A 24,676-nucleotide genomic window follows, 5' to 3' on the forward strand; every position below is an offset into this window, starting at 1 on the left:
AGTGATAGACATCAAGGAGAGTACCTAACTATTACCCTACGCTATTGCCCTCTGCACCAGTGATCGACATCAAGGAGAGTACCTAACTATTACCCTAGGTTATTGCCCTCTGCACCAGTGATCGACATCAAGGAGAGTACCTAACTATTACCCTAAGTTATTGCCCTCTGCACCAGTGATAGACATCAAGGAAAGCACCTAACTATTACCCTACATTATTGCCCTCTGCACCAGTGATCATCATCAAGGAGAGTATCTAACTATTACCCTAAGTTATTGCCCTCTACACTAGTGATAGACATCAAGGAGAGTATCCAACTATTACCCTGAGTTATTGCCCTCTACACCAGTGATAGACATCAAGGAGAGTATCTAACTATTACCCTGAGTTATTGCCCTCTACACCAGTGATAGACATCAAGGAAAGCACCTAACTATTACCCTACGTTATTGCCCTCTGCACCAGTGATCATCATCAACGAGAGTATCTAACTATTACCCTAAGTTATTGCCCTTTACACCAGTGATAGACATCAAGGAAAGCACCTAACTATTACCCTACATTATTGCCCTCTGCACCAGGGATCATCATCAAGGAGAGTACCTAACTATTACCCTAAGTTATTGCCCTCTGCACCAGGGATAGACATCAAGGAAAGCCCCTAACTATGACCCTACGTTATTGTCCTCTGCAATAGTGATCATCATCAAGGAGAGTATCTAACTATTACCCTAAGTTATTGCCCTCTACACCAGTGATAGACATCAAGGAGAGTATCTAACTATTACCCTGAGTTATTGCCCTCTGCACCAGTGATAGACATCAAGGAGAGTATCTAACTATTATCCTGAGTTATTGCCCTCTACACCAGTGATAGACATCAAGGAGAGTATCTAACTATTACCCTACATTATTGCCCTCTGCACCAGTGATCATCATCAAGGAGAGTACCTAACTATTACCCTGAGTTATTGCCCTCTACACCAGTGATCGACATCAAGGAGAGTACCTAACTATTACCCTACGTTATTGCCCTCTGCACCAGTGATAGACATCAAGGATAGTACCTAACTATTACCCTGAGTTATTGCCCTCTGCACCAGTGATAGACATAAAGGAAAGCACCTAATTATTACCTTGAGCTATTGCCCTCTACACCAGTGATAGACATCAAGGAGAGTACCTAACTATTACCCTACATTATTGCCCTCTGCACCAGTGATAGACATCAAGGAGAGTACCTAACTATTACCCTAAGTTATTGCCCTCTGCACCAGTGATAGACATCAAGGAGAGTACCTAATTATTACCCTAAATTATTGCCCTCTGCACCAGTGATAGACATCAAGGAGAGTACCTAACTATTACCCTATGTTATTGCCCTCTACACCAGTGATAGACATCAAGGAGAGTACCTAACTATTACCCTAAGTTATTGCCCTATGCACCAGTGATTGACATCAAGGAGAATACCTAACTATTGCCCTAAGTTATTGCCCTCTGCACCAGTGATCATCATCAAGGAGAGTACCTAACTATTACCCTAAGTTATTGCCCTCTGCACCAGTGATAGACATCAAGGAGAGTACCTAACTATTACCCTAAGTTATTGCCCTCTGCACCAGTGATAGACAGCAAGGAAAGCACCTAACTATTACCCTAAGTTATTTAAAAAATGTAGGTGGACAAGAGCTTTCGAGATAATGGAAAACACTTCACCACACCAGTGTTTTTGCATAGCTCTCAGAACATTACGGCAGTTGTGTAGCATCTAGGAGATTCTGCATATTATCTCAGCCACAGTTCTCAACTTCTTTGCTCAATAAACAAAAGCAAAGCTAAAAATAATGTGTAGAAAACACATTTTTGTTAATCATACTTGTCATGTGACCTCATTCTGATTCATTAACGCCTACACTAAGTGCATGCAAAGTTTACACATGTATATTCAAGAACATCCCTACCACATTTATTGTAATTTCTAGTCAGTCAGAAAGATTACACCGAGTGTACCATAGTCTACACTTTGTGGCAACCTTTGTCAATCCCCCTCAATATTTAATGTTGCAAGAATATCAGCAGGAAAACTAAAATTGGGAGGAAGAAGGTGTGAGTTATGTCTGCATTGCCTGTTCACATACTACATTAAAAGGTTAATAGAGGTACAGGGCCAGCAGAACAATGTTTTCTGAATACTGAGAGGAATAAAACTTTCACGTCTGTGTCCGTTCACTCACAACACCAAACATCTCACATAAACCTACACTCGGTGGTCTCCCAAGAGCAAAGCCCATAAGGCAAGAATATACTTTACCTAATAGTCTTGTCATTCGTGATTCCATTGTGTGACACACAGATGCCCCTTTCACCAGGTTAGACAATGGGAAGAGAACGGTTATTTGCCTGTCTGGAGACAGGGCCTTGCAATATCACGCATGAACTCAAGTCACTGCACACCAGTTATCAATATGATGCTATCATAGTCCATGAGAGTATAAGTGACCTGTGACATACCTCACTGGACTACATGAAAACAGGCATAATACATTTCTTGGAATATGTGTCACAGACAGATATGAGTCTTGCACTAAGCAGCGGTTTACTTTCACCAAGAATGATGCTACAGTATGAAGATAAAAATGACTGATTTTAATAATTGGCTTAGTTTCTAATGTCACACCAGGGGGATTCAACATCTGTCAGCATGGGAGGACCTGGTCAACAGACCACGTTGCGTTGCCAAGGATGGACTGTGTCTACCCCCCCCCCCCCCACCCAGGCTTTTGGATATTGGCAAAAACTTTATCCACCCCATCAGAGTATTTTTTTAAGCAATGCTAAAAAGACAAAACTACCAACATAGTGAAACAGTCTTCAAGCAACCTTAAGGTGTTACTGCTCAATGTTAAGAGTTTAAACAAAAAAACCTGCATACCCTTCAAACCTTCATCATTCTGAAGAATGTACTACGAAAAATAAACTGCCACGGCTGAATTCTCTCACAGTCTTCTTTATTAAAACAATTCCACACAAATTAAAGATTGAGCGCTTTCCTCCCTATGCTCAGGGATTTGATCAGAATCTCTGTCTCCTAATGTTTTCCCCCTTAAATACTCTGTTACAATTATGACATAATCCATTGTAAAAAATACTTAAAGTGCAACATGCTTCAGTTTAAAACCTTCTATTGTAAAACTCTTAAACATTTTATTAAAATACATGACAGTTTACAAAAAAACGTTTTGTTATTATTCTATCTTCCATTTCAATTTATATCCATTGATCAGCTTCTGTTTAACATTTATTTCATAGACTCCACTTTTTTACACAGTAAGGGCTTGATTGAAATTATTTCATTTAGCCCTGGGATTTGACTTGCTTGTAGCTTAATTTGCCATCTTGTTTCTCTTTCTTCTATGTGGCCTCTGTAGTCTCCACCCCTAGGGTTTTGTAACACGTTTTCCAAAATGCCAAATCTAACTTCTGTACAATACAGGCAGGTTGTAGAATGCCTATATAGGGCATTATTCATATTCTTGGTAGATATTTGGTGTGTGTGTTCATATATCCTGTCCCTCAGTCATCTTTCAGTTTTACCTACATAAAAACTGGGACAGGATTTACACATTCACACATTTCGTTTCAAATAATTTATTACACTTATAATCAATGTTATCTGTTTTCCTATATTATAAACCTTCATATTCTGAAAATAAAAGATCATTTTTAATTTTTTTATCTAATATTTCTGCTTGTCCTGTAATCATACTCAGTTTCATGTCATTATTTTTTATGATCTTTTCCATCATTTCAATTCCATATATGTTAGACATCTCTACAAATTCAACAATTAAATTGCTATGGTTGTCCCATATGGAAGTAAAGCATACAAGGTGGAAAAATAGTGAATAAAAACTGGGCCATATTAAGAAACAACCCGAAGTTATGGGCTATTGGCGGTCCAAAACCAAACTTTGTGTACAAAATAGGCTCTAATCTAAAAAAAGACCTTTGAAATGGCTCCAAGGAATAGGGGTAGGTACCATAAGATGTGGAAGTTGCTCCCAATGTAAATATATTTGTACAGATGAGAATATTATTATTAATAACTCATTAAGAACTACAGTTAGATTTGAAAAGGGAAATTGTCAGACTATAGCAGTGGTGTATTTGGCTATGTGTAAATCCTGTCCCAGTTTTTACGTAGCTAAATATGAACACACACACCAAATATCTACCAAGAATATGAATAATGCCCTATATAGGCATTCTACAACCTGCCTAAATTGTACAGAAGTTAGATTTGGCATTTTGGAAAACGTGTTACAAAACCCTAGGGGTGGAGACTACAGAGGCCACATAGAAGAAAGAGAAACAAGATGGCAAATTAAGCTAGAAGCAAGTCAAACCCCAGGGCTAAATGAAATAATTTCAATCAAGCCCTTACTGTGTAAAAAAGTGGAGTCTATGAAATAAATGTTAAACAGAAGCTGATCAATGGATATAAATTGAAATGGAAGATAGAATAATAACAAAACGTTTTTTTTGTAAACTGTCATGTATTTTAATAAAATGTTTAAGAGTTTTACAATAGAAGGTTTTAAACTGAAGCATGTTGCACTTTAAGTATTTTTTACAATGAATGATGTCATAATTGCAACAGAGTATTTAAGGGGGAAAACATTAGGAGACACAGATTCTGATCAAATCCCTGGGCATAGGGAGGAAAGCGCTCAATCTTTAATTTGTGTGGAATTGTTTTAATAAAGAAGACTGTGAGAGAATTCAGCTGTGGCAGTGTATTTTTCGTAGTTGATTGTGGATTTCATACACTGTTTGGCTCAATTTTGGTATTCTTAGTATTCTGAAGAATGTAGACATCTGTGCCATGACCGTGACTTGGTTTAAACCCATAGAAAGTACTCCGGCAGTGCTAGGCTACAGTGGCTTCCACACATTTAGACCAACAGGCACAGACTGCAGCCAAAGGTGGACTAGTCTCATCTACATTAGCAACACACATCCCTACAGGGTGGTTAAAAAGGATGATACCATGGAGCTCATGGACATGCAAATCACCATAGATAAGGTCCTTAACCATATCATAGCTATCTACAGGTCACCATCTATGCCCGTAGAGTCTCATGACTCTTACCTAAACCTATTAGAGGCACTCACTATCCATCAAAACACCCTACTCATAGGTGAGATTTAACTACCCCTCTATAGATTGGGAAACTTACACTGCCTCAGACTCACACATAAACCTGCTTCTAGACATTACTAACACAAACAGCCAGGAAAAGATAGTGCACACTCCAACTAGAGGATCAAACATTCTGGTTCTGGTACTCACAAACATGGGAGAGCATTGCACCTCCCCTCACAAGTCACATTCTCACTAGTGAGGTTGGATCACAAAGCTGTCTCGTTTGAAGTAAAAATCGATTCAGTAAACTCAGCTACACCAGTAAAGGTTTGGAACAATTCTAAGGTGAGCTACATCCGATTAAGTGACAGGTGGTCAAAATTTAAGACCACCCATAACCCCGAGACCACACTTACCTATGCAGAATTATTCACGGAGTCCCTATACAAACATGTGAATGGCTACATAGAGGTTACCATTTCTACCAGATGTAAACCCAAAAATAAACACTAAAAATAAACTTCTCACCTGAGCAGGGTATATAATAAAAGAAAAAAACTTATGGCCAAAATCACGATGAGCAACTCCCTTAAAGACAAGTACTCTCTTATACAACTAAACAAAAAACTAAGAGGTCTAATTAAGTCCAGCAAGACCAGCTACAAGGTCAGGATAGCCTTGCAGGCTGACAATCCCAAGGTCTTCATCATCTATATGCAGAACCTTAAAGGTAACAGACAGCAGTGTGCTGAACTGGTGGCGAATGGTACCACCTTCGCTGATCAGGGTGACATAGCAAATCTACTGGCTGATAGATTCAGCTAAAACTTCACTGCCCAAGACCTCCAGGTGAGATCTCCTCCAGTTGCTGACAACACTCACTAATGCCAAGAAGATTGCCTCAGTGGGTCCTGACAAGATCCCTGGTTGCCTCCTGAACAGTCTAAAACAAAACCAACCAGGAACACTTGAGTGACTTTTCAAATACAGCTTCAAAACAGGGTATAATTCCAAGTAAATGCAGGACCACAACAGTCATACCTTTCAACCTCTTAGCACAAAAATCTGGACAAAGCCAAACAAAATGGGGAATAAAGCCCCAAAAGTGGGGGCAGATGTTAAATATTTTATTCTCATGGACTTGGAAAGTTGCTAGAATAAAATGCGTTGTGTTATCTTGCATTTTCCGATGGATATGAACTCTGAAACTCAAATGCATGTCATTATTTAGTAAATTCAGTCTTCACTGATTTGCCACAAAAATCCAGAAAACAACAGATTTATTGAGGAACAGACCAAACAAACGAGGCAAAAATCTGGACATTTCAGAGGTATGGTAACAGTCATTTCCCTCCACAAGAGTGGACCATCAACTGACCCACAGAACTACAGATCCATCTAACAAGCTTAAAATGTAAAGTCATAGAATGAATTATTATGGAAATGATAAAGAAGGGCATAGACAACCTACAGACACTGTATCCATGCCACGTTGACTTTGTTAAAGGAAGGTTGTGCCTACTTAACCTGGTATACTACTTGAGTAGGTCACCAAAGCAATGTATGAGGGTAAAACAGTTCATACCACATATCTTAACCTGGTCAAGGTATTTGATATGACACCCCACTCGGGCATTGTTGGCAAGCTCTCTGTGAGGTAGACATAAATCCCTACATAACTCACTCGTTTGTTGGCTGGATCACAGATAGGATCCTAGAAGTCAGGATTGGTGAGGCCATCTCCAGCAAGAGACCAGTCACTAGTCACCAGTTACCAGAGCTCCATGCTGGGCCTGCTCCTGTTTGGCAACTACTTCTTGGAAGTCAAGGCTAATGTTCAAGGCCGCTAGTTCACCAAATTCACAGATAACCATAAACTGGGAGCTTTTATAGAGTCTCCCAAAGACACCAACATCTTGCAAGCGGGTTTAACACAGACAGATGACTGTTGCTAAAGCTGTGGCTTAAAACTCAATGCCAAAAATACATTAAAACACCCTTTGGGAAAATGTTAACCCAAGTAAATTACTCCATTTATAAAATGCTCCTAAGAGTCAACCCAGTAGTAAGGGATGTGGGAACATATATAGACAGCAATCTGTCCTTTGAACAACACATAGACAAGATAATATAAAAATCATTCTATGTTACCCAACTTATAGGTAAGGGTATGGCATCCAGGTCCAACAAATTCATATTACTATTCTTACTCAGTCCTTATTAGACCCATCATTGAATACAATGCCCACTTTTGGTATGTATCCAACCAGATACTTGCAACAGTTGGAATGCCCACAAAGGTTTCTCACCAGGGTAATTGAGGCATGAATACCCTGTCCTACGCTGATTGGCTAAAGACTCTGTCTCTAAAGTCAGCCTCCTACAGGTTACTGAGAGGAGACCTTTGCCTGGCTTAGAGGCCTTCCTCGAACCCAGACCTGATGTGGATCTGTTGCACATCAGCAAAGTAAACAGCACCAGAAACACTAGAGCCAGGGATCTGAACTTCACTTATAACATAAACAAAACATGCTGGAGAGACAGATATGTGTCCCAAAGTATCCTCATGATACGGAATAGGCTCCACATTCATGTAAAAAAGCATTCATCCCTGACTCTATTCAAATCAAACCCTGACAATTCGATGGGAAATCTTGAATTTGCCCCTGGTCTGGGCCCTTTGTCCCTTATGGACAGAGGCCATCAATAAGAAAAGCATTATCTTAACAACCCCCTACAAATCCCTTAGTTATCACTGTACAGATATGCCCCCCCCCCTCATATAGACACCAATGATACTCTGGATCCAAATGAGTTTAGAGTGCTGGGCTGTGCTTGTAAGGTCCATAGTGGTCATTGACCTAGTAACAACCTCTGAACCTCTAGAACATTGACATAGTAACCTCTGAGCCTCTAGAACTAAACTTACACGCCTTCTGCTCTTCCACGGTGTAGTATGCCGACATCCTCAGTCCTAGAGGTCTTTCTACTGTCATTTCAAAATGTCTCTGATTGCACTTATTTGTTTATTTTTTTATGTATTTGTCTTTGTTTACTGGGAAAGTCCAACTGAGTAATACCCATTTTTAGTGAAGGCCCGGGGAGAAAAGCTCCATTTGCTTACATTGCATTATACTAACTTCCAGTCAAACATAGAGTAGTTATATTTCTGTTTACATTTATACACAAACAGTAGTTATTTTTATATATTCTAAGATTTTAGAGAGGTGGAAGTTACTAAAGAGGAAGCCCACATGCAACTTAATGTACTGTACAGGCAGGAGTTATGTATAAAAATTGTTTTGTCATTTCAGTAGAAGGTTGAGAGTATTCTGTTTAAGGAGAGTATTTGGAGAGTATTGGGTCTATATTATGATACTGTATGCTCAGAAGAGCGAACGACACATAATCGACCCCATGTAAGCAAAAGCTTACAACGTGGAAACCTCAGAACAGCGATTTTTTTCCAAGGGAAACAAATCACTGTTCCGAAAAAAAAGAAACTGTAAAATGTTACATAATGTGGGTGGGCTTCACCCGCCATAACCCCCTACTTAAATATACCAACTCCGAGATTGCACAATAGTGCCGAAAACAGCAAAGTAGCAAAAGCGACCAAGCGAATTCTTTCCCAGGGAAATAATTCGCTGAAAAGCCGCTTCGCTATTTTGCCTTTTTGTGCTGTTCAGTTCAACAAAGACGCATTCAACAACCTGCATCTGCGACAGCGTAATAGGGAACCAGAGTATCATATGGTGAACACAAAGTCTTAACCTTCTGATGAGCATGTGCAGGACCAGGACTGGTTAAGATGTTAAGTACTGGTTTAAAACTATTCCGTTTGTCAGAGAGTATTATTTGTGTGAGGATATGATTCCAGAGTTTAGCAATGTATTGGGAGTAGAACAAGTCTCCCATAACATTATTTGACTTACTTGTAAGTAATAGGAATTTGTTACTAGAATGGAGGTACCATGCTGGAAGGTAGGGTAGTAATACATTTTGTAGTGCAGGGCATTTTCCTAGATGATGAACAAGTCTGTGTCCTGTAGTTTGCTGTGAATATGGTAGGTAGTTGTGCAGTTCAAGCCACTTCAATTGCTTTAAGCAATGACAATGCTGGGTCTTATGAGGCACACTAGTTGCAAATGTAGCTATTTTATTGTAGCAGGAAGCATGTTTATTTCTTTCAGTATTATGTTTGTTAGGATAGGCACAGTGTATAAGAGAGATGGCAGTAAGAAGGTGGGGGCTAGAGGTTTCCTTGCAGTATCTGTAAATAATCCATTGATCCTATAATGAGAGCCCAGTTTCTGGTGTGTAGATTTAATGGTGCCCAGTATATGCTGGTCATGTTTGAGATGGCCATCTATTATAATGCCTAGAAGTTTACTGTGATTTCAGTTTTAATGACAATATTATTTGAGACTTTATGGTAAAAGATTGCTTTTGATTTTGAAGGTGAAAAGCAATAACTTCATTTTCTTAGAGTTGAGTAGAAGGTTTGATTCTTTGAGTAAGGTTTCTACAGAGGAGAAAGATTTTTGGGTAACGTCTTGGAACTTATTTATTTGAGGCCGCACATATTAATGTTGTGTCATCTGCATACTGAACTAAACTGGCATGGTGAGTGGAGGTCATTAATAAATATATTAAATAAGAGAGGACCCAGGATAGAGCCCTGAGGGACACCTGTGGTAATTGGTTGAAAGGATGAGTAGGCTTGTTGCCCTATAACGGCTTGTTGCCTTCCATATAGGTAACTAAGAAACCACAACAAGGACTGTTATGAAAATCCTATTGAGGAGAGTCAAACGCGCAGTTGCTGGTGTGAGACGGTATCAAATGCCCTTGACAAGTCTAAGAATACGGTGGACACAAGCAGACCGTTGTTTCTATGCTGGTTTATTATACTGGTAATATGTCATAGAGCAGCAGTGGTGCTGTACTGGGGCCTAAAGCCATGTTGTGTTAGTCACTGTAATCCTCTATGGGACTAAAACCCTAACAGCCATTAGCCGAGCCTGTAAGTAGCTCCTAGTCCCTACCATTTGTAACTTCTCTGACTGCTGAAAAGTGTCTTGTCTGTTTGCATTTTTATGTGAATATCTGATTGCTTTGTTGTATAATGTACATGTTTGTTGTACTACTCTGTATAAAACTATTTATCTCTTGTTTAACTTGTACTACTCTGTATAAAAATAGTTTTCTCTTGCTTAACAATGTTCATAGGTTCATAGGTAGGTACTAGGCTATAGGCCCAAGGGCATACGTAAGCCTAGCCAGCAACGTCCCTTGGCTTACACCACCCAAGAAAGTTATTTTCCTGTGCCACTGTCAAGCAGAGACACAGAAGTGATCCCCAGGGTGTATTTCCTATTTCCCATCCACTCACAATTTTTCTTGAAGAGTGCTAATAAAGAACTTTGCTTGACATAGATGGGTAGCCTGTTCCAGAGTATGGGAAGTCTCTGGGACAGGAATCTATCCCTCCAGCATGTCCTGTTTATTGTGGTGACAAGGTTTAGGTCCCTAGAGCTTGTAGCTTGGAGGGATTGGGATTTCTTTAGATGTAGCATGTCCAACAGCTCTGGGTTTGACATAGCTTTATATATTAGGCAGAGATCACTTCGGAGTAGGCGATATGCTACGGAGTAAAGCTGGAATTTTTTGAGATGGTCAGTCTAGGGCATTTGTTTGAGGCCAGTAATCTTTGTAAGGTACTTCTGTGGCCTTTCCAGCTGCTGCAGATGCCTTGTGAGGTACATTCCAAAAGGGGCTTGTACTCTATAATGGGTCTAATGAGTGTCAAGTAGAGGGGAACAATGACCTCTTTCTTCCTGGATGAGAACCCTTTTATGATGAGGTGTGCCACGTAGAAGGACTTCCTGACTACTGTGGTGATGTGACTATCAAAGGAGAGACTACTGTCCACCTGGGTCCCAAGGTCTCTTATCACACATTCGGTGTTAAGTAGATTGCTGCCTATGTGGTAGTTCATGGGCACAGAGTTTTTACCAAAGGGGATGACACTGCACATTTTACGGACATATTATTTAAGTTGTCTGTTGGATTCTCATGGCAACAACCATGGGTGTATTGCCATTACCTAGTCCAGTGGAATGTATTTGGTCTGATCTCTATGCCATTATCTGCTCATCTTGGGCAGCCATACCCACTATAACTTACAGCTTCACTGAGATGCACATGCTCCTTCACCATGTCATTATAAAAGCCCAGAAGGGATACCCATTCCTTATACTGTTATAAAATAGCAACAATTAATAATGACAAATATACTTAATGCCATGTCAATCAGACTTGCGATCTATAACTGAACAAAAGAATATGAGTCAAGGAAATAAGAGTCGTAATAAGACAATCTGAATGGCAATGGTATGGACATGCATAGGATCAAAGAATAAGGAAGTACAGGGACACCACAATGTCACTGATTCAGAATGCAAGCAAAGGTGCATCAGCTGAGAAATAAGCATCCAGAGGAAGACACCTGCACCCCACTGTGGGGTTTACTAAGAACTCTCGGAGAAGCATGTTCAAGCTTGAGAATAGCAATGTTATACACACGTTACTGTTGTGTAATGTTCACAGTGTCATACACAAGTTACTGTTGTGCAATGTTCACAATGTCACAGAAGTTACTGCTGTACAATGTTCACAATGTTATACACAAGTCACTGTTATGTAATGTTCACAGAGACATACACAAGTCACTGTTGTGTAATGTTCACAATGGCATACACAAGTTACTGCTGTGTAATGTTCACAGTGTCATACACAAGTTACTGTTGTGTAATGTTCACAATGGCATACACAAGTTACTGTTGTATAATGTTCACAATGTCATACACAATTCACTGTAATGTAATGTTCACAGTGCCATACACAAGTTACTGTTGTGTAATGTTCACAGTGTCATACACAAGTTACTGTTGTGCAATGTTCACAGTGTCATACACAAGTCATTGTTGTGTAAAGTTCACAGTGTCATACACAAGTCACTGTTCTGTAATGTTCACAATGTCATACACACGTCACTGTTCTGTAATGTTCACAGTGTCATACAAAAGTCACTGTTGTGTAATGTTCACAGTGTCATACACAAGTCACTGTTGTGCAATGTTCACAGTGTCATACACAAGTCACTGCCGTGTAATGTTCACAGTGTCATACACAAGTCACTCTTGTGTAATGTTCACAATGTCATACAGAAGTCACTCTTGTGTAATGTTCACAATGTCATACACAAGTCGTTGTGTAATGTTCACAGTGTCATACACAAGTCACTGTTGTGTAATGTTCACAATGTTCAAAATGTCATACACAAGCCACTGTTGTCTAATGTTCACAATGTCATACACAAGTCATTGTTGTGTAATGTTCACAATGTCATAAACAAGTCATTGTTGTGTAATGTTCACAGTGCCATGCTCAAGTCACTCTTGTGTAATGTTTACAATGTCATACACAAGTCACTGATGTGTAATACTCACAATGTCATACACAGGTCACTGTTGTGTAATGTTCACAATGTCATACCCAAGTCACTGTTGTGTAATGTTCACAATATCATACACAAGTCACTGTTCTGTAATGCTCACAATGTCATTCACAAGTCACTGCTGCGTAATGTTCACAATGTCGTACACAAGTCATGGTTGTGTAATGTTCACAGTGTCGTACTCAAGTTACTGTTGTGTAATGTTCAGAATGTCTTACACAAGTCACTGTTGTGTAATGTTCACAATGTCATACACAAGTCACGGTTTTGTAATGTTCACAATGTCGTACACAAGTCACTGTTGCGTAATGTTCACAGTGTCGTACACAAGTCACTGTTGTGTAATGTTACAATGTCATACACAAGTCACTGCTGTGTAATGTTCACATCTTACATAAGTCACTGTTGTGTAATGCTCACAATGTCATACACAAGTCACTGTTGTGCAATGTTCACAATGTCATACACAAATTACTGTCATCTAATGTTCACAATGTCATACACAAATCACTGTTCTATAATGTTCACAGTGTCATATACAAGTCACTGTTGTGTAATGTTCACAATGTCATACACAAGTCACTGTTGTGTAAAGTTCACAATGTCATGCACAACTCACTGTTGTGTAATGTTCACACTGTCGTACACAAGTTACCGGTGTGCAATGTTCACAATGTCATACACAAGTCACTGGTGTGTAATGTTCATAATGTCATACACAAGTCACTGTTGTGTAATCTTCACAATGTCATACACAAGTCACTCTTGTGTAATGTTCACAATGTCATACAAAAGTCACTGAAGTGTAATGCTCACAATGTCATACACAAGTCACTGTTGTGTAATGTTCACAATGTCATACCCAAGTCACTGTTGTGTAATGTTCACAATATCATACACAAGTCACTGTTGTGTAATGCTCACAATGTCATTCAAAAGTCACTGTTGTGTAATGTTCACAATGTCATACACAAGTCACTGTTGTGTAATGTTCACATCGTACACAAGGCACTGTTGTGTAATGCTCACAATGCCATACACAAGTCAATGTTGTGCAATGTTCACAATGTCGTACACAAGTTACTGTTGTGTTATGTTCACAATGTCATACACAGGTTACTGTTGTGTAATGTTCACAATGTCATACACAAGTTACTGTTGTGCAATGTTCACACTGTCATACACAAGTCACTGTTCTATAATGTTCACAGTGTCATACACAAGGCACTGTTGTGTAATGTTCACAATGTCATACACAAGTCACTGTTGTGTAATGTTCACAATGTCATACACAACTCACTGTTGTGTAATGTTCACAATGTCATGCACAAGTTACTGGTGTGTAATGTTCACAATGTCATACACAAGTCATTAGTGTGCAATGTTCAAAATGTCATACACAATTCACTGGTGTGTAATGCTCACAATGTCATACACAATTCACTGGTGTACAATCTTCACAATGTCATACACAATTCACTGTTGTGTAATGCTCAAAATGTCATGCACAAGTCACTGGTGTGTAATGCTCACAATATCATACACAAGTCACTGGTGTGTAATGTTCACAATGTCATACACAAGTCATTAGTGTGTAATGTTCACAATGTCATACACAAGTCACTGGTGTGTAATGTTCATAATGTCATACACAAGTCACTGTTGTGTAATCTTCACAATGTCATACACAAGTCACTCTTGTGTAATGTTCACAATGTCATACAAAAGTCACTGAAGTGTAATGCTCACAATGTCATACACAAGTCACTGTTGTGTAATGTTCACAATGTCATACCCAAGTCACTGTTGTGTAATGTTCACAATATCATACACAAGTCACTGTTGTGTAATGCTCACAATGTCATTCAAAAGTCACTGTTGTGTAATGTTCACAATGTCATACACAAGTCACTGTTGTGTAATGTTCACATCGTACACAAGGCACTGTTGTGTAATGCTCACAATGCCATACACAAGTCAATGTTGTGCAATGTTCACAATGTCGTACACAAGTTACTGTTGTGTTATGTTCACAATGTCATACACAGGTTACTGTTGTGTAATGTTCACAATGTCATACACAAGTTACTGTTGTGCAATGTTCACACTGTCATACACAAGTCACTGTTCTATAATGTTCACAGTGTCATACACAAGGCACTGTTGTGTAATGTTCACAATGTCATACACAAGTCACTGTTGTGTAATGTTCACAATGTCATACACAACTCACTGTTGTGTAATGTTCACAATGTCATGCACAAGTTACTGGTGTGTAATGTTCACAATGTCATACACAAGTCATTAGTGTGCAATGTTCAAAATGTCATACACAATTCACTGGTGTGTAATGCTCACAATGTCATACACAATTCACTGGTGTACAATCTTCACAATGTCATACACAATTCACTGTTGTGTAATGCTCAAAATGTCATGCACAAGTCACTGGTGTGTAATGCTCACAATATCATACACAAGTCACTGGTGTGTAATGTTCACAATGTCATACACAAGTCATTAGTGTGTAATGTTCACAATGTCATACACAAGCCACTGTTGTGTAATGTTCACAATGTCATACACAAGACACCATTGTGTAATGCTCACAATGTTTTACACAAGTCAGTGTTGTGTAATGTTCATAAGTTCATAGGTTCATAGGTTCATACTAGGCTATCTGCCCTAGGGCATTTATAAGCCTAGCCCAGAGTTTTGTGGCTTTTGCCACCCCTTTAGTTTGAAGGATACTATGCCCATTATTTTGATGTGCCTCTGTCAAGCAGTGACACCGAGGTCATCCCTGGGGTATACCTGCGATCTCCCATCCATCGGTCAAGATTTCTCTTGAACAAGGCCAGCGAGGTGCTCTGCCTCACATGTACCGGGATTTTGTTCCACAGCATAGGGAGTCTCTGGGTGATGAATCTGTCCCTCCAGCACGTCCTATTAAAAGCTGTGTTGAGGTTTAAGTCTCTTGCCCTTGTAGTTCTGATGGATTTAGATTTTTTGAGGTGAAGCATGTTCATTAATTCCGGGTTGGACATGGCCTTGTATGTCAAGCACAGGTCACCTCTGAGCAGACGGTAAGCGACTGAATAGAGCTGGAGTTCCTTCAGTCAGGCAGCATAAGATATATTTTTGAGACCCTTTATCCTTTTGGTGAGGAACTTTTGGGGCCTTTCCAATTGCTGCAGGTGTCGGGTCAGATACATTCCGAATGGGCATTGTACTCAATCATTGGTCTGATGAGTGATGAGTACAGGGGAACGATGACCTCCCTTGATCTAGATGTGAATCCCTTCATGATCAGGTGGGCAATGTAGAAGGTCTTCCTAACTACTTTGGCAATGTGAGTGTCAAACGAAAGGTTACTGTCAACCTGGGTCCCCAGATCCCTGATAACCTCTTCTGTGCTTAGTGGATTGCCACCTATATGGTAACTAGGGGTAACCTTGTTTTTCCCGAAGGGTATGACTATGCATTTTTTGGCGTTTAACTTTAGGCCATGGTTCTGGCACCAGTTATCTGTTTCTATGAGACCCTTCTGAAGGATGTCTGTGTCAGATGGGTTTTCAACTATGGTGCCCAGTTTGCAGTCATCTGCAAACTTTGTCAGCCATAATCCTCCTGTGTTTGCATGTACTTCTGAAAAGTAGATGCCGAACAAAAGTGGGCCCAGGACTGAGCCCTGTGGGACACCACTTGTGACAGGCCCTGTGGGTTCTGTCACTTAACCAGTTTGCAACCCATCTAGTGACGTATGGGTTTACATTTAAGCTGGTGAGTTTTTCAATGATACCCAAGTGGGGTATTGTGTCGAAAGCCTTTGCCAGGTCAAGGTAGGCTGTGTGGACTGCCTTGCCCTCGTCAATGGCCTTGGTGACTGTTTCGAAGAAGTCAACCAAGTTTAAAAGGCATGGTCTGCCCTTGACAAAGCCAAACTGGGTTGGATCCAAAGTCTGCAAGTCCCTTATGTCTTTATTTATGAGTTCCATTATGATCCTCTCCATAGCTTTGCAGACCAGGCTTGTCAAGCTGATGGGACGGTAGTTTCCAGGGTCGGTGGAGGCACTCCTTTATGAAGTGGGACCACCGTTGCCGTACGCCATTCCTTGGGTACGTATCCTGAGGTGAGGCTAAGATTAAACAGCTGCCCTAGCTGCGGGTTTAATTCCTCATTGAGTTCGTGGAGCACACAACCGGGGACACCATCTGAACCCATGGATGCTGTGTTTTTTGCCTTGGAGAGAGCAGTTCTCACCTGAGCATTTGAGATGTTTGGGGGACTACAATCCTCTGGTATAGATATCTCTCCTTTTGGGGGGGGGGTTTGCACTGAACCTGTCAGCCAGTATGTTGGCAATGTCTGTAGGTTCAGTGATTTTTACATCATTTTGAACTAATTCTGAGCATATCTGGGAGTTTCCTCCCAGGTTTCTAACATAGCTAAAAAAGGCCTTATGATTGTCTTTTGAGTCCTTAGTGATTTTTCTCTCAAAATTTGCCTTGGATGCTTTTATGAGAGATCTCAGTTTTTTACTTATAATGATCAGGGGTGTCTTCCCTTTTATGGATTTTGCTCTATCTTGTAGTAGCTTCTTACTTTTGTTGTAAAGCTTGTTTATAGCTGGGGTCCACCAGACTGGACGCTTGCCTATGGTACAAAGAGTCTTTGTTTTGTTTGGGATTGCCTGGTCCATGCAGTCCTGGAGGTGCTGGTAGAAGGCATTTGTAAGTGATTCAGTGGTTTGAGTAATGGTTTCCGCTGGCTCGGGGGCCTTGAAAGAGACCACACCAGTCTTTAGGAGTGTGAAGTCGGCTTTTGAGAAGTTCTTCACTGTGGTCTTTTTTATCTGGGGTGGGGGCGGGATGTGGACTTCCAGTGAGATTAGTTTATGATCTGATCTCACCAATGATGGGTATACTTCTGGTGTTGAACATTGTGACCCCATGTTTGTGATGATGAGATCTAGTATGTTTTCTCCTCTTGTGGGGATGGTGACTAGTTGTTCCATGGCATTTGAGTTTATGAACTCTAGGAACCTTTGGGCTAGAGTGTTGGGGCTTGAGTAGTGATCCCAGTCTATATTTGGATAGTTGAAATCACCCAGTATGATGGTGTTTGGAGATATATTTATCCCCTCTCCAGTGTTTTCAGGAAAGCTGAGTGAGGTTCCTGAGTTTGGGAGGGTGGCCTGTAACAGGGTACAAACTGCAGTGCAGTCTTGCCTACGGTTAATTGCACCTGGATGGTTTCCGATGCATCGTGCGTTGCCACCAACCTTGAGGTGAGGGTGTCCTTGATGAATATGGACACCCCCCCTCCTTTCTTGGTGTTGTCCGGATTTTGGGGCTGGAACGCATGATATGAGGTAAAACCTGATAGTGCCGGGGTGCTCTCAGGAGCCTTGAACCAGGTTTCAGTCACAGCACAGACATCGATGTTCTCCATACTGAGAAGGGCTTCGAGTGCGTGCATCTTGAGGTTGAGACTTCTGGCATTGAGCAGCATTACCCTTAGTTTTTTTCCTTTTTTGTGTTCTAGGGTGGTAGGTTTAGAATTTGAGCCCTGCCTAAAAAAAGGCACAATGTCATACACAAGTCACTGTTGTGTAATGTTCGCAATGTCAGACGTAAGTCACTTTATATAATGTTCACAATGTCAAACACAAGTCACCGTTGTGTAATGTTCACAATGTCAGATGCAAGTCACTGTTGTGTAATGTTTGCAATGTCATACACAAGTCACTGTTGTGTAATGTTCACAATGTCATACACAAGTCACTGTCATGTAATGTCCGCAATGTCATACACAAGTCACTGTTCTGTAATGTTCACAATGCCAGACACAAGTCACTGTTGTGTAATTTTCACAATGTCACACACAAGTCACTTTTGTGTAATGTTCACAATGTCATACACAAGTCACTGCTGTGTAATGTTCACAATGTCATACACAAGTCACTGTTGTGTAATGTTCACAATGTCATTCACAAGTCACTGTTGTGTAATGTTCACAATGTCATACGCAAGTCACTGTTGTGTAATGTTCACAATGTCATATGCAATTCACTGTTGTGTAATGCTCACAATGTCATACCCAAGTTACTGTTGTGTAATGTTCACAACGTCATACACAAGTTACTGTTGTGAAGAACATCATACACAAATTACTGTTGTGTAATATTCACAACATCATGCAGAAGTTACTGTTGTGTAATGTTCAGAACATCATACACAAGTTACTGTTGTGTAATGTTCACAATGTCATACACGAGTTACTGTTGTGAAGAACATCATACACTAGTTACTGTTGTGTAATGTTCACAATGTCATACATAAGTTACTGTTGTGTAATGTTTACAATGTCATACCCAAGTTACTGTTGTGTAATGTTCAGCAACCACTGGAAGCAGACCTCTCAACCTATTTGTGCAAGAAATCTGTATAATACTTAAAACAGTGGGGGACAATGGCACAAAAATAGGGACAGTTTTTAAATATTGCTCTTATAAACTTAGAAGTTAGCTAAAATAAAAGGAAGTTATGTACTTACCATATCATTCTGTTTGCATTGTCAGTCTTTATTCTTTCCTCACAAATGGGGTTTGGATCTGATCCATCAAATCCAGCTTGGCCGATGCAACAGCTTGCAGCCACCAGATCTTCCAAGCTTCTCCCTTACCCACAGTGCACCTTGCCAAATACCTCAGACCTTGTTTGCTGCTATAAGCTGTAAAAGGACAGACAGAAATATGAGCAGCCATATCCGATGTCATACAAACATATAAATGTACCCACTTGGAAACCATGCAACTGCTCATTCCTCCAGAAGTCATGGACTGGGGTAAGTGGGAGGGGATTTGGAAAGAATGAAGATTTGCAACACAGATAAAATGGTGAGTACATAACTTCTTTATCTGACATTGTCATTCTATCCTCATGAGTGGGAGCTTCCCTATCTACTTGCATCCAGTCTGGTCTCAAGGAAGGATATTCCTAAGCACCATAGAATGATGCCCTACCTCTGGAGACCAGATCCAATTTGTAATGAGTGATAAAGATATGAGGAGCATCCCAAGTTGGTGCTGCACAGATGTCATCCACAGATATCCTAGATTGGAAAACTGTGGAAGTAGCGATAGATTGAGTGGAGTGTGTTTTCAATGGGTGTGTGTGAGGAATGCCCAATTTTGCATTGCAAAGGAGATGCAGTTTGTTAACCACTTAACAAATAGTTGGTCTGCTTTCCTGATTTTTTTTCTGTTCTATGAAAATAGAAATTCAGAAGACTGTAAACATCCAGTAAATGTAAAATATATTCTTCCTTGTTGGTAAATTTAGGAAAAAATTCTTGCAAAATGATAGAACTATTTATGCTGGATTCTGACAGCAACTTTGAAAGAAAGAATGGATTGGTACATAAGGTCACTCTATCTTTGTTAAAAAACAAGTAAGGAGGTTTAGAAGATAGTGCTTGGCTCTCAGAAATTCTTCTTGCGGAAGTGATGGCAACCAAGAAAATGGTCTTCCATGAGAGAAATTTAAGGTCACACATAGCGGATGGTTCAAAGGGAGGTTGTGGAGAGACTGCATCATTAAGTTTAGGTCCCATGGAGGTGTAGGGTCTTTAAAAGGAGGCTTTAGGAGTATCCCTTTTAAGAAGGATTTGTGAGAAGCTATGGGTGCACCATTCAATTCTGTATGGTAATTTGAAATTGCTGCTAACTATACCCTATTGATTGAGGTACAAGCACCATTTTGAAAAAGGTGATCAAGGAAATCTAAGATGTGATAAATAGAGGCTGAAAAGGGGTCAGCTTTATGCTGAGCCCAAATAGCATACTTTTTCCATTTACTAGAATATGTTTTCCTTGTTGAGAGTTTATGGGAAGACAGAATTATACATTGGACAGGTAATGAGAGCACAGACTCTCTGGCTACAAAGAGAACTGGATAAACCAAGCAGTCAGCATGAGGTTTTGTATATCCAGGTGTAAGGTGTAACATTGCTCATCAGGTGAGACAGGAGGTCCAGAGTCATATGTAGGTTCCATGGTGGTTAAACCAGGTGAGGCCATAGGAATGGAAACCAAATTTGTCAACACCAATAGGGAGCAGTTAGGATCACTGTGTTCTTTGACCTGGCAGCATTCTGCAGAAATATTGAAATCAACGGGGTTGGTGGGAATGCATAAAGGATATGGGGGGGGGCAATCATGAAGTAGAGCATCCTCAGTGACTGTCCCAGTGTGGGAATTAGGGCAAAGTAGTTGCTGCACTTGTTATTTAGTGGAGACAAAAAAGATTGAAGCATGGCTGGCCCCATCGATGTAAAATCTCCTCTGCCATCTTATCATTGAGGGACCACTCATGTGGAAGTAGTATTCACCTGCTGAGTTTGTCTGCAATCATGCTGGATCTCCAGAGAATGTGCTTTGCTAAAAGAAAGTGGCCTGAAGAGATTGCCCACTGCCAGACCCTGAGTGCCTCTCGACACAACGGGTAAGATCTGGTTCCCCCCTGTTTGTTGATGTATCAGATGACTGACATGTCTGTCTGAATTGCATTCATCCCTTAGGGAAGAACATCTTGAAATGTTTGCAATGCCAAGAGCACTGCTCTCATCTCTAGAACATTTATATGCAAAATGACCTCTTCAGGGGACCAAATAGCCTGGACTGCTCTCCCCAGATAATGCCCCCCATCTGGGAAGCATCCATGGTCACTTTGGCCTTCGGCTGTTGGGAATGAATGGACGGCCATGGAGTGGAGCAGTTGATCAGGCTGGATCCACCAATAAAGATCCCTTCTGCATGTGTTGGTAATTTTGATCTGATATGACATTGATTGATGGAAGATTGGCCACTGGTTAGCAGTCATCCACTGTAGGATCTGCATATAAAATCTGGCCACCAGATCTAAGGTTATCACTGCAGCCATGAGGCCCAGAGTTCTGAGGATTGTGTGGGCTGAGAATGATGTATTGTCTACAAACTTCTTGACTTGTAACCTTATAGTTAGGACTTGTTGAGGTGGAAGGGAAGCAATGGCTGTGTTCATGTTGAACACTGCTCCAATAAATTCCAATGTCTGAGTTGGTTGGCACTGTGATTTGTTGTAATTAATGGTAATTCCTAGGACAGCACAGATTTGGAGAACCTGATCTCTTGTCTGTATGAGTTGATGCTTGGTCATATTGGTAATGAATCTGTCATCCAGGTAGGGAAACACCTGGAATCCCTGCCATCTGAGTTGTGCTACTACTAATGTCATGCATTTGGTAAACACCCTGGGGGTTCTGGGGAGTCCAAAGGGTAGTACTCTGAATTGGTAATGACTGTCTCCCATCCAGAAGTGTAGGTACTTCTTGGACCACCTTTTCATCTTTATGTAATAGTAGGTGCCTGGGAGAATTACCAAGCACATCCAGTCATCCTTGCCCAGAAAAGGGAGAATGGACTGAACCATGACCATCCGGAACTTGGTTCATCGAACAGATTTGTTTAGATTTGTAAGATCCATAATTGGTCTCCAATCTCCTGTCCTTTTGATACTAAAAAGAACCTTTAGTAAGTTTCGGACCCTTTCTGGTCAGGTGCAACCTCATGGATGACTCTTTTTTTTCTAGCAACTTTTGAATCTGAACAGCTGCTTGATCCTCTGACTGGGTGGAACATCGGTGATTTTCTTGGGAATTGGGGGTGGAAGGGAAAATGACATTATATAACCTCTGGATATAATCCTCTGCACCCAAGTATTTTTTGTTAATTCTAGCCAGGCCCTCTGGTGCAGGGACTATCTTCCCCAACTGTCTTGAGAGGTGGACAGTTGTGCCTCCATTCAGGAGCACTGGTACGGTTTATCAAATAAATACTCTCAGGAGCTCTGGTGTTGTGGGCTAACTCTGCCACGAGGGTGACAAGATCAAAATGGAGTATCCCCCTCTACCTCTGGGGGCACTTCCTCCACGTGTCATGGAATGGACCTTGAGATTTTTTGAACCTCATTTTCCAGCTATTCTGTTGATTCTTGGAGAAGGTGGACGAAAAATGTATGCCCACAGCAGAAAAGGTCTTACTATCTTTCTCTCACCTGGAGAGCATTTCTTTCACATTTGGGCTAAAAAGGGTTATTCCGTCAAAGGAAGCATTGATGAAATTGGACTTAAATGGCTCCACAAAGTCACATTAGTGCATCCAGGCATGACTCCTGATGGAAATGCCTGAACCCACAGATCTTGAGGTTCCTTCCACTATGCTGGAAATTAACCTCATTGAGCTATTGGAAATAGCCTATAGGGTTGCCAATTGAGAAGTTACTGCATCTTTCACCTCTGCAGATGTGGTTCCTGAGAGAGTATTTGGTAACTCTTTGGTAAATCTTTCTGAAGTCTAACAAAATGTGCTAGATAGATCAGCAATTATAATGCAAAGGTTGCTGAAGCAAAGACACGCTTTCCCAATCTATCCATCGTCCATAACTCCCTATTGGGGGGGTGGGCAGTGAAACTCTCATCAGCTACTTCCTTCTTTGTGACTGTGAGGTCTTCCATATGTTGTAGTCAATCGGTAATTCTTTTCCTTGGTGTCATGAGCACATTTCTCAGTGTACAGGAAACAGGTAGCACCTACAGATATTTATTTGATGGTCTCCCAGAATGCAACCTAAATGTGTGAAATAGCCATCCCAGTAGTCAGGAAAATCAGCTGAAGAATTCATCCACCCCACATTATTTCACTCTTAAGTCTGTTGTTAAAGCTGTACATTGCACCAGCACATAAATCATTGTCATTGTAAACATGCAAATCATTATATTTGCTACTGTGTGAGTAACTGCACTGACAGCATTGTACCCTCTTGTGAACTGTTCCCACACTTGCGCATTGCGTATTTGTTCAGTCATGTACATTACTTCACACATGGTCTCTCCAAGTATGTTAGGTTGCTGAACTGACACAACTTGAAACATTAAGATAGATTCTGTTTCTTAACTCACAAACATACAACACTTGCTCCTGCTACATTTGTTGAATTATTGAGTTTAACTATGAAATTTGTTTCACAATTTCAACACACAAATGTACTTGACATACAAATTATTGCTTGCATTTGACTGCTCTGCTTGGGTATTCACCAGATTGTCGCCTACGTTGCCAAATGCTTAGCTTCAGCTGGTTACAAAACAAGGTACAAGGTGTGATTCTTCTTCGTGGCCTTGCATACCTTTTTGCACATTTTGATCCCACTGCCCACTGATCATCCTCTTCTTTTCAACCCGTTAGTTCCTTCATCAGCGAGGATGAGAATCGACTGTGAGGGGTCATCATGAAAGTTGCCCTAAGGGGCAGTTTGAAGATTTTTGGTTTTGTTGTCCTATCCAGCTCTGCAGGGGAATGGCACATCCACTAGGCTGACATTCCGTCACTTTTGCAAGAGATGCTGTCAGTGAATACCTCCCACCGACCGATTCTGAAGCGCAGGAGGTGGACTTCCTGTTTCCACTGTGTTGCGGAAGCTTTCTTTGCTGCCATATTGTTAGCCGCATTTCTCACATCAAGATACTTTGACTTTAGTGTAGCAGTTTATCTCTTACCAACAGACTGCAGCTTTGTTTTTTTTGCACATCTCAGTCTTCTACAAGCTCTTGCATTTGAACACTGATTAACTGTACTATTTTGAATACATCCACAGATTTTTCCAATATTAAATGTCTAAAAATAGTTAACTTCCATCTCTGACTTTTTTAAACCACATACATTTCCATCTTTGAGCAAAGAATCAAGCAAACCACAAACCTCAGTCACATCTGTATCAATAGACTGTTGTGAAGTTTTGATTTCTTCTTCTTGATTATTTTTTGGTTCACAGTATTGATGAAACTTAAGCTTTAGTGCACCCTAGTTAGGATAAATGTTAAATACCTTAATCACATCATAACCTGATAGATATAAAAATATAACAACTTGAGTTTCTTTACATTTTCTAAGACAGACCTGAA

This window comes from Protopterus annectens, chromosome 11.part0 (assembly GCF_019279795.1).
Source record: "Protopterus annectens isolate FY-2018-M chromosome 11.part0, PAN1.0, whole genome shotgun sequence".
NCBI classification, from domain to species: Eukaryota; Metazoa; Chordata; order Ceratodontiformes; family Protopteridae; genus Protopterus; species Protopterus annectens.